We start from the raw sequence: 16,524 nt of genomic DNA, 5'->3' as shown, positions 1-16,524 counted from the left end.
TGGTATAGAGGCTTAGCTCATGGTTCCATAACTGATTGGGATGGACTAGGAGCAAGATTATGCAAACATTTTGAGGATAAGAGTGACCATTTGTCACTATTAGAGCAGCTGACTACAATAAAAAGAGCCCCCCATGAATGTATGACTGATTTTAATTACAGATTCCAAAAGACATGGGATAGAATACCTACTATAGTGAAACCTACCCCTGGTAATGCCTTCTTGCATTACCTTAGAGCTTTCAACAGTGACATTGCCACCACAATCCAAACTATGGGAGGAGATACATTACCGAATTCTTATGAGACAGCTATAAAAGCTGAGAATATCCTAATACAAGGTGGGAAGTTGGCTCCAAGGCCTCCTATTCCTTTCTTTCCTAATGTTCCCAACCACCAACCAGCAATAGCCCCTCTTCCTACAATTTCTATGTCACAAGCCCTTACTCCAGTTCCCCAAGCTTCCACATCCTCAAACGGAATAGAGGAACTCGAGGAAATGCTCCAAGGTCTAGTGCTGAATACAAATAAAAGAGAGAGGACTCTGGATAAAAAATTGCAAGAGCAGGGGAAGGAGTTGAAGGACCAAGGGAAGAGATTAGAGGATAGTTTTTCTCTAATACAAAAAATGAGTAACAAGGTGGTGGCCTTAGAAAGGCAGCAAGCCCAAAGTGGCAAGCCCCCCCAATTACAACATCAAGCTCTAAGTGGTGGTAGGCCTCCTAATCATTGGAATAGCTCTTTTGATCAGAATAGGCAAAATAGTCATGTTGCTGCTTCAAGGTCAAATCAGAGTAGAGCTTTAGTTCCTCAAAATAACTTAGCCCAAGATTAAGACTTCTGTCCTTCATGTAACTATTCTTATACCTACTGCCTATGTCAGAAAGCAGAATCTTATTTGGCCCTAACTGTCTAGGAGTCCACAGTAAAGAAATCACACAAGGAAGATCATCCTAAGGAGGCCTCATATGTTCAGAGGTAGGGTGATTTCTCTTTTATGAATCACCAGATGGAGGAGCATTGTAATGTAAACCAGGATTCCATTGCTCATAACACAAGAAGCAAGAAGAGAGATATGGAACATACTGCCCCCCTTCCTCCTGAGCAGGCCTCAACTTCGAGTTTTATACCTCATACACAAAAAGAAAATGAGAAGACAAACACTTCACAACAGCAAAGGCAAGGTTCAAGAAAGGAGGATGCAAGTGATCCCTATGTTGCTTCATCTTGGCCTCTCATGGGTACAGCTCCCAAAGTTTCCGCCAAAATTCCTAATGCACCCTTGAGTGTGGTAGAGAAAATGAAGAAAACCAATGTAAGCATTTCCATGTGGGATGCAGTTGCCACCATACCAATACAGAAAAGGATGCTGCAGCAAGAATTGGAAACGATTGAGCCCAAAGATCAGTCATCTACCATGGAGAATGACACTAGTTTAGTACAACCATCAGGTAATGTGGAGACAAATAAAAAGGTTAGACCTCCTCCATTCTATGTTTCTCTAATTATAGGGGGCAAGTTAGTCCATAATTGCATGATAGAATCAGGGGCTAGCAGCTCAGTAATGCCTAGGTGTGTTGTTGATGCTTTAGGAATGAAATATGAGCCCATTATTAGGGATGTGTTGCAACTAGATGGGAGTACTGTCAAAACCGTAGGCATCCTTAGGAATGTGGAAATGGCCCTACATGCATGCCCTGGTTGTACTGTGATTCAAGACATATCTGTTGCTGAAGTCAAGCCCTATTTTGCCATCTGTCTTTCAAGAGACTTCACTGCCCAAATAGGTGGATTCATATCTGCTGATTGGTCTTATATGTCATTTAAGACCAGATATGGGGCCAATGCTTCAATTAGAGCAGAACCTCAAGCTATTCATCACACTGAACCCTACACCCCCAACTTCATTAATATGAATTTCCCTATTTTGGAGATGGATGAAAATGACATAGTAAATGAGCCAGCCACCTCCATAGTAGAGATTCCTAATTTCTTCTTAGATGAGTGGGAAAATACATGCTAGTTTGAGCCTATGTCGGAAACTCTTGAGATAGGCCTTAGTACATATTGCATCATAGAGAAGGAGGCTCAAGTTCCTGATCTTGTTGGAGCTAATGGTGACATAAGTGGAATATGGAGTATGTACTTTGATGGTTCAAGGAATAGAAATGGAGCAGGGGCTGGTGTTATGTTGATCTCTCCTACACAAATAAGATACTACTTCTCTTTTAGGCTCCAATTCAGTTGTACCAATAATATGGCCAAGTATGAATCTTTGATCCAAGGTCTCCTACTTGCCCAAAAGAGGGGAATTCAAGCCTTGAAAGTATATGGAGATAGTGAGTTGGTAGTGAACCAAGTGAGAAATCAGAATATCACCAAAAATGGCCTGCTCAAGTCTTACAAACACAGAGTCTGAGATTTGCTTGAGGGTTTCCAAGCATTTAATATCCAAAGAATTCCTAGGAAAGAAAACAAATATGCTAATAGACTTGCAGCAGTGGGTGCATCTTATGATGTGCCAGGGAATCTCGAGGAAGAGAGGAAGCAACAAATAAGGGTGGTAGTAAGGCCTGCTATTCCTGATAATAACACTCATTGGCAGGTGTTTGAGTCTGATGAGCAGATTGTGAGTTTCTTGCAGAATGAAGCAAAATTTTCAGAAAGAAATTAGTCAAGACTACAAGATCAGTATGGTGATCAGATCATTCACCTTAGTTCCAACAAGTTGCCCAAGGGTCTCATTACCTTGGAGAGTGTCTTTAATCCTGATGATCAGACAAGGGGCAAAGGAATAAATCTATCTACAAAAAAGGATGATCATGCTCCAGTTACTATTGCTGATGGAAAATCTCTTAACATGGAGAAGGTATGTTCTGAGGCTGAGCAAGAAAATTTCATTCATCTATGTCAAGAATTTAATGATGTGTTTGCTTTTTCATATGATGACTTAAAGGGGTTTGACCCTAGTTTGTTTCAGCATACCATAGATTTAGTTGATAGGGTCAAACCAATAAGGAAAAAATAGAGGCCAGTGAATCCCAAGATTGAACCCTTAATGAGGAAAGAACTATCCAAGTTGATTGAAGCTAACATAATTTTTCCTATCAAACACTCATCATGGGTGGCTAACCTTGTCCCTGTAAGGAAGAAGAATGGAGAAATCAGATTGTGTGTGGACTTTAGGGATCTTAATCAGGCTTCCCTTAAGGATCACCATCCTCTCCCTTCTCTGGAACAAATTCTGTCCAAGGTCAGTGGGTCAAGGAGGTTCTTTTTTCTTGATGGATTTTCTGGTTATAACCAAGTGTTGGTTAAAGAATCTGACAGATATAAGACAACATTTACTACTAAATGGGGCACCTATGCTTATTGCAAGATGCCATTCGGACTAACAAATGCAGGTGCCATGTTCCAAAAGGCAATGGAGGTAGCTTTCAAAAGATTAATCGACAAGTTTGTCTTAGTATACCTTGATGATATAACTGTTTATTCCAAGAATGTAAAAGATCACCTTTATCATTTGAGACAGGTATTTCTAAGATGTAGAGAGTTTGGGGTTTCCCTCAACTCTGCCAAGTGTGTCTTTGCTACAAGCCAAGGAAAATTACTGGGACACATTGTATCTAAGGATGGGTTGACCATTGATCCAGAAAGAACAAAAGCCATACTTGCCCTTCCCCTCCCTAAACACAAGAAAGGGCTGCAAAGTTTCCTTGGTAGGATAAATTTTGTAAGAAGGTTTATTTCTAATCTTTCCATCATGGTGAAACCCCTCATAGCCATGCTTAAGAAAGATATGGTCTTCTCATGGACCAAGGAGGGGAAGGAGAGTTTTGAAGAAATTAAGGCAGCCATAGCCTCAGCCCCCACTCTCATGAACCCAAATTTTGAGAAAGATTTCATCCTCTACACTTTAGGTGGTGAGTCAAGTGTTTCTGCTGTCTTGACTCAGACAAATGACAAGAATGAGGAGCAGCCCATAGCCTTCTTTAGTGAAGGACTCAAGGAGTATGAAGATAAGTATAGCTTTTTTGAGAAGCAAGCCCTTGCAGTCATTAGAGCTTTGAAGAAATTTAGACACCTCTTATCCCACAATAGGATCCATTTGTTGGTGCCCCATGCTAGTGTAAAAGATTTCTTGTTAAGCAAGGACATCGGTGAAAAGAGGGTTGGATGGATCACTAGGGTAATGGAATATGATGTTGATATTCAAATTACCAAGTTGGTAAGAGGGAGAGGATTATGCAAGGAAATTTTATCAGGTTAGGGTTCAGATGAAGGGACTGCTATGGTAATTGCAGAGCAACAGGAGGAAAGACATGTTAATGCCCCAAGGAGCTGGATGGATGACATGAGGAACTTTTTATCAGGGAATGAATACCCTTAGGGATTGGACAGAGCTAAAAGAAGACAATATAGACTGCAATCCATTCCCTATGTTGTGATTGATGATATCCTATTTAGGAGGGATTTTAATGGGACTTTGTTGAGATGTATTGAAGAGGATCAGGTTGAGAGGATGATTAAAGAACTTCATGACGGCCCTGATGGTGGCCACTTCTCTGCAAGAACAACCGCCATGAAGATCATGAGGGATGGATATTACTGGACATCTCTGTTCCATGATTGTTATAGGTATGTGAGAAAATGTGAGAAATGTGCTTTTTTCTCAGGAAAACAGAGACTTGCAGCTCTTCCTCTTCACCCCATTCAGGTGGATCAGCCCTTCACCCAGTGGGGGTTGGATTTTATAGGCCCCATTAATCCTCCATCTAGTGCAGGTCATAAATGGATCTTGGCTGCTACCAATTATTTCACTAGGTGGAAAGAGGCAGTTGCCTTGAAGGATGCTACAGAGCCATCAGTTGTTGAATTCCTTGATGGAATTGTATCTAGGTTTGGAGCTCCTTCTACTATCATCTCAGATAATGCCAAATCTTTTATTGGAACCCAGATTTGTGCATGGGCAATGAGTCACAATATCTATTTGAGCACATCATCAAACTACTATCCTCAAGGTAATGGTTTGGCTGAATCCTCCAATAAGAATCTGATCAGAATCATAAGGAGAATGATAGAAGACAATCAGAGGGTCTGGCATAAAAAAATAAGGACTGCTCTGTGGGCTGATAGGATAACACCCAAGAGATCTATTGGGAATTCACCTTTTGTGTTGGTATATGGTAGGGAGGCCAGACTTCCAATCTTGTTGGAATTCCCATCCTTGGAGTTGGCTCATCAGCTGGAATTGGTTGAAAATAGTCCCATGTCAGTGAGAATGGCAGAGTTGATTGAACTGGAAGAAAAGAGAAACAAAGCTATGCAAACCCTGGAGATACACCAGCAGCAGATGAAGAAGAGTTTTGATAAGAAGGCAAGGGCCAAAATTTTCAGAGAAGGAGATTTAGTTCTCAAGTGGGACTCAGACAGAGCAAAACTAGGAAGGCACTCCAAATTTGATCCACTATGGAGTGGCCCTTATCTGATCTCTAGTTGCAAACAGGCCAATGTGTTCCAGCTAAGCAGGCCAAATGGTGAAATTCTGCCCATTCCAGTCAATGGGATCCATTTGAAGCCCTGTTTTTGAAAGTTGTGAATCCATGTACATAGCTAGTTTAGTTGCTCCCTGTTGTTCCTATTTTACAGTAAATGCGCGTGCACATGGCTCACTTCTTGAGTCGCCAGTTCCTGAAGTTTTGACAAGTCTTAGGTTGCTGAGGAGGTCCTATTTTTTGTTTTCAAGCCGCAAGACAGAGCCAGAGTTGAACAGTTCTTTAATGTTTTGATTTCCTCATTAAGGGTTAGGGTTTCTTGCAGCTCTTGGTTCCGTAACTTCTGGGCCCTCTTTTCTAACTTGTCATGCGAGTCGCCAGAAGTGTTACCTTTGGTTTTACTGCCAAGGATTTAGATTCAAATGCACGGCTTATTCAACGGTTAGTCTTAGAGTGGGTATTTTAATGCTACGACCCGTGAGTTTTCTGGTCAACAGATCTAAGCGGTATCGATGGTTGGCGCCATCGCGCTATAAGGAAAATGCACGATATTTATGATAGCATGATGATTCCCTAATGACACGTTGCAGGGGTGGGTCCGGCATTCTGTGGGTCAGAAAAGGTTCTTAACACCCTTGGCGCTATGTCTCTATCGCAAATCGGACGAAAAATCTCCATAGCAACATAGCGCCCGGCGAAAATAGTCATGGTGGCGAATTTTGATGACCGACAAAATCAGGTGTTGCGGTGACGAAACAGGAGAAACCACGTGTGCCAGGTCAGAGTTCCTATCGGCATGACTAACACAGTTGGGGCTTATGTTCACCACCGTCAGATCAGCTCGAATCAATGGTAAGTGCCATCGTGCTATGGAGGAGTTGTGCGAGGGTTATGACAGCGACATCGTGCCCTGGTGATGCGTGTTAGGTGGGGTTGTGTCTCAAAGCGATGCCAGGTGTATCGACATGGAGGGAAGAAGCATGAGGTATGACGAGTCCTCACGATCGTTGGATTTGGTCGCATCAACGGATGGCACCATCTTGCTATGGCGAAGATGTACGAATTTTATCATAGCGACATGGTGACCATCCACCACGTGGATCGACAAGACAAGGTCTCACCAAGGATTGCCAGGTGTCGTCCAAGGTGTGGTGCAATTACAAATATGACAATGAGTGGGATGGGTCCGGTCGCAGGTCGTAGAGTACGGTAGGTCAGAGGTTTCGTGGCGGCGAGCAGACAGGTTCACGGCCTGGAGGTTTCAAAAGCATGACGAGGCGCTATGGAGCCAACAAAAAACCCATGGGTTTTCCGATGGTGACATAGCGCCCAAGACAAAAGTTCACCATGGCAAGAAATGATCAGACAGATGGGTCCCAGAAGGTACTGTGCAAGCGCAGTCGACGTGGCGAATCGGATGGGGACACACGTAAATCTCAAGGCACATTGTCAGTGGGCGCTATGGGAATTCGGCCTCGATTTTTGCATAGCGACATGGCGCCTAGCTGACATGTGGTCGCTCTACGGATCAGGTCTTGGGTTGCCAGCTAGTCTTCATCGAACCAAATAAGGACGTGCCATGTGTATGAGTTGGTGCACGGCGTACAGTGTGCCCAGTAGTCTCAGCATGAATGGCGAGTCTTCATGATCGTCAGATCTGCAGGGATCTACGACTGGCACTGTCTCACTATCAAGAACTTCTCAGGAGCTAACATCGACGACATAGTGCCCGTGCACCACGTGTCCTAGCGAGGCCACATTCCATGTTGCCAGTGCAGTTAGATTTAAGTGACCAACAGACCAATGAGGAGACACCACATATCAACGGGCCTGGCGAATCACAAGAAAAGGAGGGTCGCAGGAGGGAGAGTTTTGTGACTGTCGGATTGGAATGGATCGACGGCAAGCACCATCTTGCCATGGCGAAGCTACAAGTTTTTTAGCATGGCGACTTGGCGCCCTTTTGCTACATGTTGGTGGGGTCAAGTCTTGCCAGGATGCGTCGCTGAGGTGGTGCCAAACAGGATGGGCTCAGTCGCGAATTGGAGGGTCCACAATGAATCAAGAATTGCCACATATGCCAGGTCAGGGCATGGACATGTCGTGTGACCAATTTCTTGATGCAACTAGCACGTTGTAGAGGTGGGTTCTACACCGTCAGATCTACAGGGATTAGCGGCAGGCGCTATCTCGCCATGGAGAAACTGCATGAATTTTATGATAGCGAGTTAGCGCCCATGGACCACGTGTCCTGGTGGAACCATGTTTCATACAGCTGGCGCAATAAGGACTAAGCGATCGTCGAACCAATGGGGAAGTGTCACATGTACTACAGGCCCAGTGATTTACAAGGGAAGAGGTTGCAGAATGACGAGTCTCCATGATCGTTGGATCAAGGCGGATCGACGGTAGGTGCCATCGCGCTATGGCAGAGATGTGCAAGGGTTATGTTGGTGACACAGCACCTTGTCGACACGCGTCCTATTGGCGTAGTCTAGGATGGTGGTTAGTGTAACCATCACCATCATGATAGTATTTAGGGTGGCGCGGTTATTCCAATGAAGGGTGGTCAACTATGGGAGGACCTCCAGGTGGCGAAATAAAGAAATGCAATTGGCCCGCGCGGCCTAGTTGACGCATAGGGAGCCCGTTTGACCTTTTGACCTTGACGGATTCATGAACCAGGAGGCAAGGATAATCAATTTTGTCGTGCGATCTGATCTCCATGATCAATCTTGACCTACTGGAGTAAATGTAAAACACAGAATGACACTCCACCCACCAGTTGATCCATCTACCAGGTCGGAGCACAGTTATGACGCCATTTTCAGTCTTCTCAGGACATTATTAGTGAAAGAGATCAAATTTTTTGGAGATTTTTTCAATGATTGTCTTCCATGGTACTCAATGGCAGGTAGTTGCAGGGTCATTTTAGCCAAAAAGACCTTAGTTACGCCTGAACTATAAAGGCAAATTTTGTACATTTTGTAAGGGTCAACTCTTCCTGATTTTCTCGGCTGCTGCTTGCAGACTTGCAATGAAAAATCCCTTGTTCTCTGAGCTAGGTAAACATCCTGTATCATCTCTTTCAGCCATCAACATGTATGTGTATCATTTTTGCCTCTCGTTGATGCATTGTTGAGATCAATGGTCTGTATACTGTATCTATCTTTGGTGTATTGAATAATATACAAGTGAAATCTTCTATTCCTGGTGTTATTCAGTTGGTCTCCTGATCTGCATGTGGATGTTGGTTGATATAAGTCTGAATGAATGTATGACCTTGAATGTTACCCTAGTTCCGTAGTGCATATATGGGCAGAAAAATGTGTCTGAACACTCTGTTTTGGTGCATCACCACCTTAGATTAGACTAGGTAGATTTTCTTTAATGCTCTCTTCCTCCCTTTCCCTTCTGAGAATAGATAGGTGCGCACTAACAATAAGAGGAATCTAGCCTTCTCCAGAGACTCAACCTCGCAGTTCAAGTCCCACAACTTGGAGGTTCTTTCCATATTTCACTAGGTTGTCCTCGCGCATAGGCCTTGGACAAGGGTGCAAAACTAAGTGAGAACAGGGATCACTTCACCCAATGGGTTAGGTGATCACACCTCATCAAACTAAGCAATGAAAAGGTATGTTAGATTGATATTAAAAAAAAAATCACACATTAGTTCCAAGAATTTAGTTTTGAAAAGACTACATATATGCATAAATAAAGATGCAAAGTGTTATTAGAAATGAAATAAAATTTTTTAAATTTTTGTAAGTTTTTCATGTTATTGTTGAGCATGAAAAAGGTTCTTATGGTTGCTAAGTAAAACATTAATGGCTGTCAAGCTAATGAAATTGGTAAGTTGATGCCAAGCTCGTAATGGTTTTTGAGTGAATGAAAAGACATTTGGATGTTGAGTAAGCTAGAAATCAACTAATGCCGAGCTTATAGCTATGTAAGAAAATAGCATTACTTGCAGTATTTTAAGGGCTATTTGTCTGATTTTTGTTCATTTAACATCTTTTTAAGTTGAGAAAAAAGATAATGAGATAAAGGTGATCTAGAGAATTTTATCTGAGTGTTTGTATGAGGTTTGAACGGTTGTTCAATAGCATTTCATCAAGATTTGTAAGGCATTTACTATGTGCCAAGTTACGTAGTTTCAAATTTTGCAAACCCTAGATATATGTAATGGCATCTAATTCTTCTAAAATGAAAGGTATAGAGGAAAAAGGAGTTTTAAATGTTCAATTAATTAGAAATGACATTAAGCAACCTATTTTCAAGGCTATTCCAGATATAGTGTACAAGCAAGATTCCTCTAGTGCATTGTCTATGATATCACCACAAGTCTTGATGCTTCAAGATGTTAGCAATTGTTGCACTTGCAAAATTGGAAGAATAGGTAACATGGAAATTAGAAAAGAATATAGAAGACTATGTGAAAATGGAGCATTGAAGGAAGAATACAATATTATTGAGAAGAAAGTGTTAACTCGTGCCCTAGATTTCCCTAAAATTTTCAAAACTAAGTGGATTAAGACTTTGTTAGCAAGAATTCATGATAGCTCAGTATGTTTAGAGAATGGGCCAGTTATAATCACAAAGAAAATTGTTCATAGGGTAACATGGTACCCAACCCTAGATCGGCCTAAGTCAATGAGAAGTGAGTCAAAGGAAGTCATTGAAAAGAATATGAGGGCCATATGGAACAAAAGGGGAATGATAATTAACACAATCATAGATCCTTTGATAGCTTTCATAGTGAGGGTAATAGCGAACAAGTTTTATTAGTCAAGCAGATTGAATAGTGTACCTTGCATTGTAGTGGATATGGGCTGCCAAGTTGTAGTTGCAATAATTGATTGAAAATTTGGGAGTAATAAGGAAAACTAAGAGTGCTTAGTGTAAATTTGGATCTATTCTAGTGGATATTTTCTTCTATGTGCAGAATACATTTTCAACATTTAGCAAGGTTGCATGGAAGCCAAATAGATTGATTGTAGTATAGATAGGAGAATTCATTGAACAATTAGGTGATAACTTTGAGTTAGTAATTACTAGTTATTTTGAAGATTTTAAACAATCTATGAAGAAGAGATTAAGCATACTAGTCTTACTAGTGGAGAAACATTATGATGATGTTTTCTTCCTAGTTGATACTAATGACACATATGCTTAAGAATCAATTCCTAGAGTGAGATGGCTAAGCCCATTAGGTTATGAGATAAATGTTGATGACACCTCTACAACAATCAGAACATTACTTGTAGAAGAAGTGGACAAAGAAGAAAAATTATTTGGTTATTATGAATTAAGAAAATCAAAAATCACTATGGAGTTAAAGACTACCTTTGTAATCAGGAAGAAGAACAAATTGGTAAAGAAACTAAAATAAAAATATGGTGAAGTAGCCAAGGAAGAGGAAGAAGAGGAAGATGAACAACAAGAAGAAGAAACATGGGCTCAAGCACTACTGGGACTAACACAAGGTCATGAAAAGGATTAGCAAGAAGAGAAAATATAAACTATAGGAGGTGTTGAGGGAGAAGAAGTCAAGGAAGAACCTACTCCTATTGACAAAAATAAAATAAAGGAAAAGACACAAGTAATAACAAAACCAAGGAAGGTTGTAAAACCAAGCTAGCCTAAAACAACAACTACTACCAAAAGGGCTAGTATAAGAGTTACTACATAGAAGGCTAAAGAGGTAGCCAAGCCTAAAGAGTAGCAAGGTGGAGCATAGAAAAGATGAAGAAGAAAGTATGTTTCTTAGGCTAAATCTAATGAGGAGAAGACTAAATCTGATGATAATAGCCAATTCCAAGTGGTGAGTCAGAGTCACTCCTCAGACCTAGATAATTAATGTGAGAACATTAGAAACAATGTTGATTTGTGAGGTTTCTCTCACATTGAATTTGATAACCTTGAAAATATTGAAAAGAATCAAGTAGAGGACACAATATATGACATGATGGATACTTTTAATAAATCTCCTCTAGAAATTTCCAACTCAAATACCTAAGAGTTTATATGATAGACTTGAGCATAAATGACACTACTGTTTAGACACAAAGAAGAAAATTAGGGAGACAACCATCACTAAAATTATGCCAAAAATTAGGAAGGCACAAATATTTAAAGCTATAAATAAGTCTTCTATTAGATTTGTACCTAAGTATAGACTATTTAGCACATTAGAGAATAGTATACAAGATGTTGTCCATACGTCCAAAAAAATGTGGAAGATTACATATGGACTAGCCACAACCAAAGATACTAATCAAACCTATTAAGGTAGGAGATGATGAAAATGATTATAATGATCAAGACATAGTTAAGGGAGGTAGTAATATAAATATTGATCATTAGGCAATAGCTAAGGAAGAGCAGCAACTAGATTAGAGTGTACAAGATACACAAATGCCAAGTGTCATCCCTCCATAGGTTATAATTGCAAGTACTAAAACTATCAAAGTAAATATTGTTTCCAATCCTATTGATCAAAAAATCAATCCCCTAATAGAGGAAGATTTAAAAAGGATACTTATCCAATCTACACTACAGTCCAAATTATGTGACAACCCTATATTGGTAAGTGTATGATGAAGGGCCACACCACCCTTACCAACTCATAACCAAGAAAAGAAAAAAAATGGAGACCAAGAGAAGTTAAAATACTTCACAAAGCACACTTTTATTATACTTGAAAATCCTTACAATATTCTCCAAATGAGAGAACTCCAAACCAAGAACTTCCAACTATCTTGTAAACCAAGAGCTTCTACAAGAAATTACACTTGAAGACTTCTACTTCTCGAAATTCCACCCAAGAACTTCTACTTCAAGAGCTACACCTTCAAAGCTTCTACTCCATTAGCTTGATTACAAAATGACCATACACCTTTCTTAAATAGGCACTTCTAACCCAAGACATTACAAAAAAAACCAATGTGGGATAAAAGGTAAATGCAACTACCTTAGAACAAATATTAAATTACCACCTAAATACAACTAAGCACCCAACAAATATTAAATGCATGACTTAATAAAATGTCGACAAAAACATTTATTTCCCACCCAAATACAACTAAGCACCACCACATGACCCAACAAATATTAAATACATGATTTCATAAAATATGCACAATCTTCTAGAATTCCACCTACACACCTCAATAAATGGAATGACAACCATTTTGAATTTATTTTTCTATTTAAACCACCTATGCACCTTGAAAATAGAAATTCCTCTTTTCCTCTTTTTTCTATTTTCTATTTTTTATTTTCTTTCTACTTTTGTCACTTTCTCTCTCCTCCATTTTTTAAAAAAAAAGTTCCCGTGCAAGATCCTCTTGAATCAGACTCCCTAGGTAGATAGAAAAGTGTGTCCCACACTTTGATGCCAAAAGAAAGATCTAAAACCATCTTCATCTTCACCAAATGTTTCCACCTCAATAGGGACAAGAAAACCAACATGCAAATCTTCAACAATTGCATCCATATGTCAAACACTAGAATCTCAACCATCCAATCAGCATGCTCACTCTTAGGAACAAACTGAACATAATGCTTTATCAAAAAATCCTCATTAGCAACTAGTGAATCTACACCAACATGAAAAAACTCCATATCAGCAATAATATGTAACTCCTTAGCAACATATGCCAAACTCACAACACTAGTAGTCTCATTGCTCACAACAAGATGCTCTACAATATACAAGTCACCACCAATAGCAACTAGATCATCCACGACCGAGTGCTCCATACTCTCCGTGTCAAACTCAACCAACTAATCATGAAAACCAATCTCCATCACAACATCAAAATGGTTAGGAATATCCTCAGCAACAACCTCTAGCTACTCTATAGGTTCTGTATCAGACTCCGCAAACTGATCAACAAAACCAACCTCTTCCACCTTGACCTTATTATGACATCTTCTCTCATGAACAAGTCTCTTAACTAGCAAAGCAAGTCTCTTCCAGATTGGTAGAATCTAGCTCCACAAACATCTAAGGCATGCCTTCCTCATCCTGTCCTTACCTTGATCATCTAGACTAGTTTCAAACTGAGTAACCTTCTTAGCACGTTCAAACAAACTAGCTTCAAACCGAACAATCATCTTAGAAAAATTCCTCTCCACTAAATCACATAGATTCACAATCATCTTAGTGTCCAATCCTCTTGAAGCCATCTACTAAGATCTTTGTAAACCCTCTATAATGAATCCTTCCCATGCTCCTTGTGACAACCTCAAATTTTTTGCAAGTCAAATTGTAACTTGCCACCTTGCATGAACAATCAAGAACTACATCACAAGTCCACAACCACAGATCTATAATCCACAAACTCTCTACGATCATGCCTCAACAAGATCAATCTTCCATCTTTGCATCCATCAATCCATCTATAGGCCCTCTAACAATTGCAAGTCAGAACCATGATCTGCTACCTCACAATCAAGAGATCTAGGACACCAAGAAAATCCACTAGAAGATCAAGATCAACTCAGATCTACTTCTCCAAACCAAGTCCTAGTGCAAACTGCCTCAACTTTGGTGATCTATCTACATGCTTAGGAACTCCCACTCTGATACCACTTGATGAAGAACCACACCACCCTTACCAAATCATAACCAAGAATACAACAATATGAAGACAAAGAGAAGTAAACATGCTTCACAAAGCATGCTTTTATTATACTTGAAAATCTTTACAATATTCTCCAAATGAGAGAACTCCAAACCAAGAAGGTCCAACTATCTTGTACACCAAGAGCTTCTACAAGAAATTACACTTGAAGACTTCTACTTCCCAAACTTCCACCCAAGAACTTCTACTTCAAGACTACACCTTGAGAGCTTCTACTCCATTACCTTGATTACAAAATGACCATAAGCCTTGCTTAAATAGGCACTTCCAACCCAAGACATTACAAACACAACCAATATGGGATAAAAGGTAAATGCAACTACCTTACAAAAAATATTAAATTCCCACCCAAATACAACCAAGCACCCAACAAATATTAAATGCATGACTTACTAAAATGTTCACCAAATATTTAATTCCCATCCAAATACAACTAAGCACCACCACATGACCCAACAAATATTAAATACATGATTTAATAAAATATCCACAACCTTCTAGAATTCCACCTACACACCTTGATAAATGGAATGACAACCATTTTTTATTTATTTTTCTATTTATGCCACCTATGCACCTTGAAAATATAAATTCCTCTTTTCTTCCTTTTTCTATTTTTTATTTTTTATTTTTTTTCTAATTTTGCCACTTTCTCTCTCCTCCATTTAAAAATAAATAAATTTCCCATGCAAGATGCTCTTGCATTAGTGTAGATGAAATTTAAAAGTCAAAGACTATGATTCCAAGGGAGGAAGTAAAAGCACAAGAAACACCCACAATCACTCCACATGTCACAAGTGTATAACCTTTGCAACCCTTAGTTGTATATCAAAGGAAGGAGACAATAGGTTTCATTTTTAGTACACTCATGGAAAGGAACTCTAGTCTTAGAAAATGTAGAAGAACTTGAGAAAGAAAAGGTTGAGATAGTTGGAGAAGATAAGGTGGAAACATCAGTATATATGGGACAATGAACAATAGAGAGACATTTGATCAAGAAGTATGAAGTACAAAATAGTATAGAGGTCATTTGTCATCAAGCAATACAGTGCTAATTGTAGGATCATTGCCGATACATTATAATAGCTAAATCAGTTAAATCTCTTAACATAGTAGTCGTAATAGGCTATACTAGAATCCTCTAACAAGGTGCTTACTTAATTATGAGTTGAAGTCCTTTAATCAGACACACTTCTAACAACGTGTTGAAATCCTTTAATAGGGTAAGACATAATAGTCTTTGTAAGCCTATAATAGGACAAACCTTTCATAGGGTAGATCATGTTCCATGATCAAATATTGTGACCTACATTAGATACACTTTATTACTGTAGTAGTGAAGATTTGTGGGTGTCATCCCCATGCTAGTTTTACCTTCTCATTGGAGGGTTTCAAGATAATCATATCTTGTGTCATGTATGTGTGGATTCTTACTTGTTTACATTCTTTAGATGTATATGCTTCACATGGTATTTCAGTGTATTTATTGAATATGTGAGATGGATGTGTAGTGAATGTTTAATGGGTTAAAGTTTAAAGCACTGATTCACTCCCACCCTTTCAGAGTTTACCTTTGCTATTGTAATTATAATACTAGAGAGAGTTAGCTCCTAGCTTTCTTCTTTCTTTTTTTCTTTATGCTATGATAAGTACTTCATCCTTAGCCTAGGGGGCCTTTTATGTCAATACTTACTGAACTTTTTTAAATGCTTAGTGAGATTCATTGGGCTAGTCATATGTGTAATGATGAGAATTTCGTATTTATTAACACTAGTAAGAATAAAAATATTTCAGTTATGATGTTTTTGATATTAAGGAAGGGAGTTGGTTAAGTACATGGGATTGACCTTCAATTGATTTTCAACATTGTTTTTTTCTGTTCTAGGTCAACCCCCATTCTGGTAGCTTATTTAATATAAGAAACATTTTAATATAACTATAATTTCTAAAGTAGATATATTCTTGTATAGGATAAGCACAATTTTATTTTAATATTCTTCTATCACACCTTGTAATAGCAAGGGCAATTTATTTTATTTTTGAATTTTAATAACTTATTTATATCTTATTCAAGTTTTAAAAATGTTTAGAAATTAATCATTCAAATATTTTTAAATTAAGAAAACATTACTATGATTATTACCTTTGTTACTACAGACCTTTTTATCTTCCAAGAATTTGTTGACGCTTTTGTTGACATGTTGGCTAAGATGTGATTTGTGGCATCTTGTACGATAGTTCTTTGCCTTCTCAAGGATTCTACATTTTGCATTCAATATTATGTGGAGAGAAATTATCTGTTCAATTAATACTTGTTTGAGAGGCTAGGGCTAGAGAAGTTGGAGTTATAGATTGTAGGAATATTTTAAAAATTCAAGC

This window comes from Cupressus sempervirens, chromosome 10, assembly GCF_028749045.1.
Source record: "Cupressus sempervirens isolate cs-2001-9-10 chromosome 10, ASM2874904v1, whole genome shotgun sequence".
Lineage (NCBI taxonomy): Eukaryota > Viridiplantae > Streptophyta > Pinopsida > Cupressales > Cupressaceae > Cupressus > Cupressus sempervirens.
The sequence above is the reverse complement of the archived record's forward strand: the minus strand, read 5'-3'. Positions refer to the sequence as shown.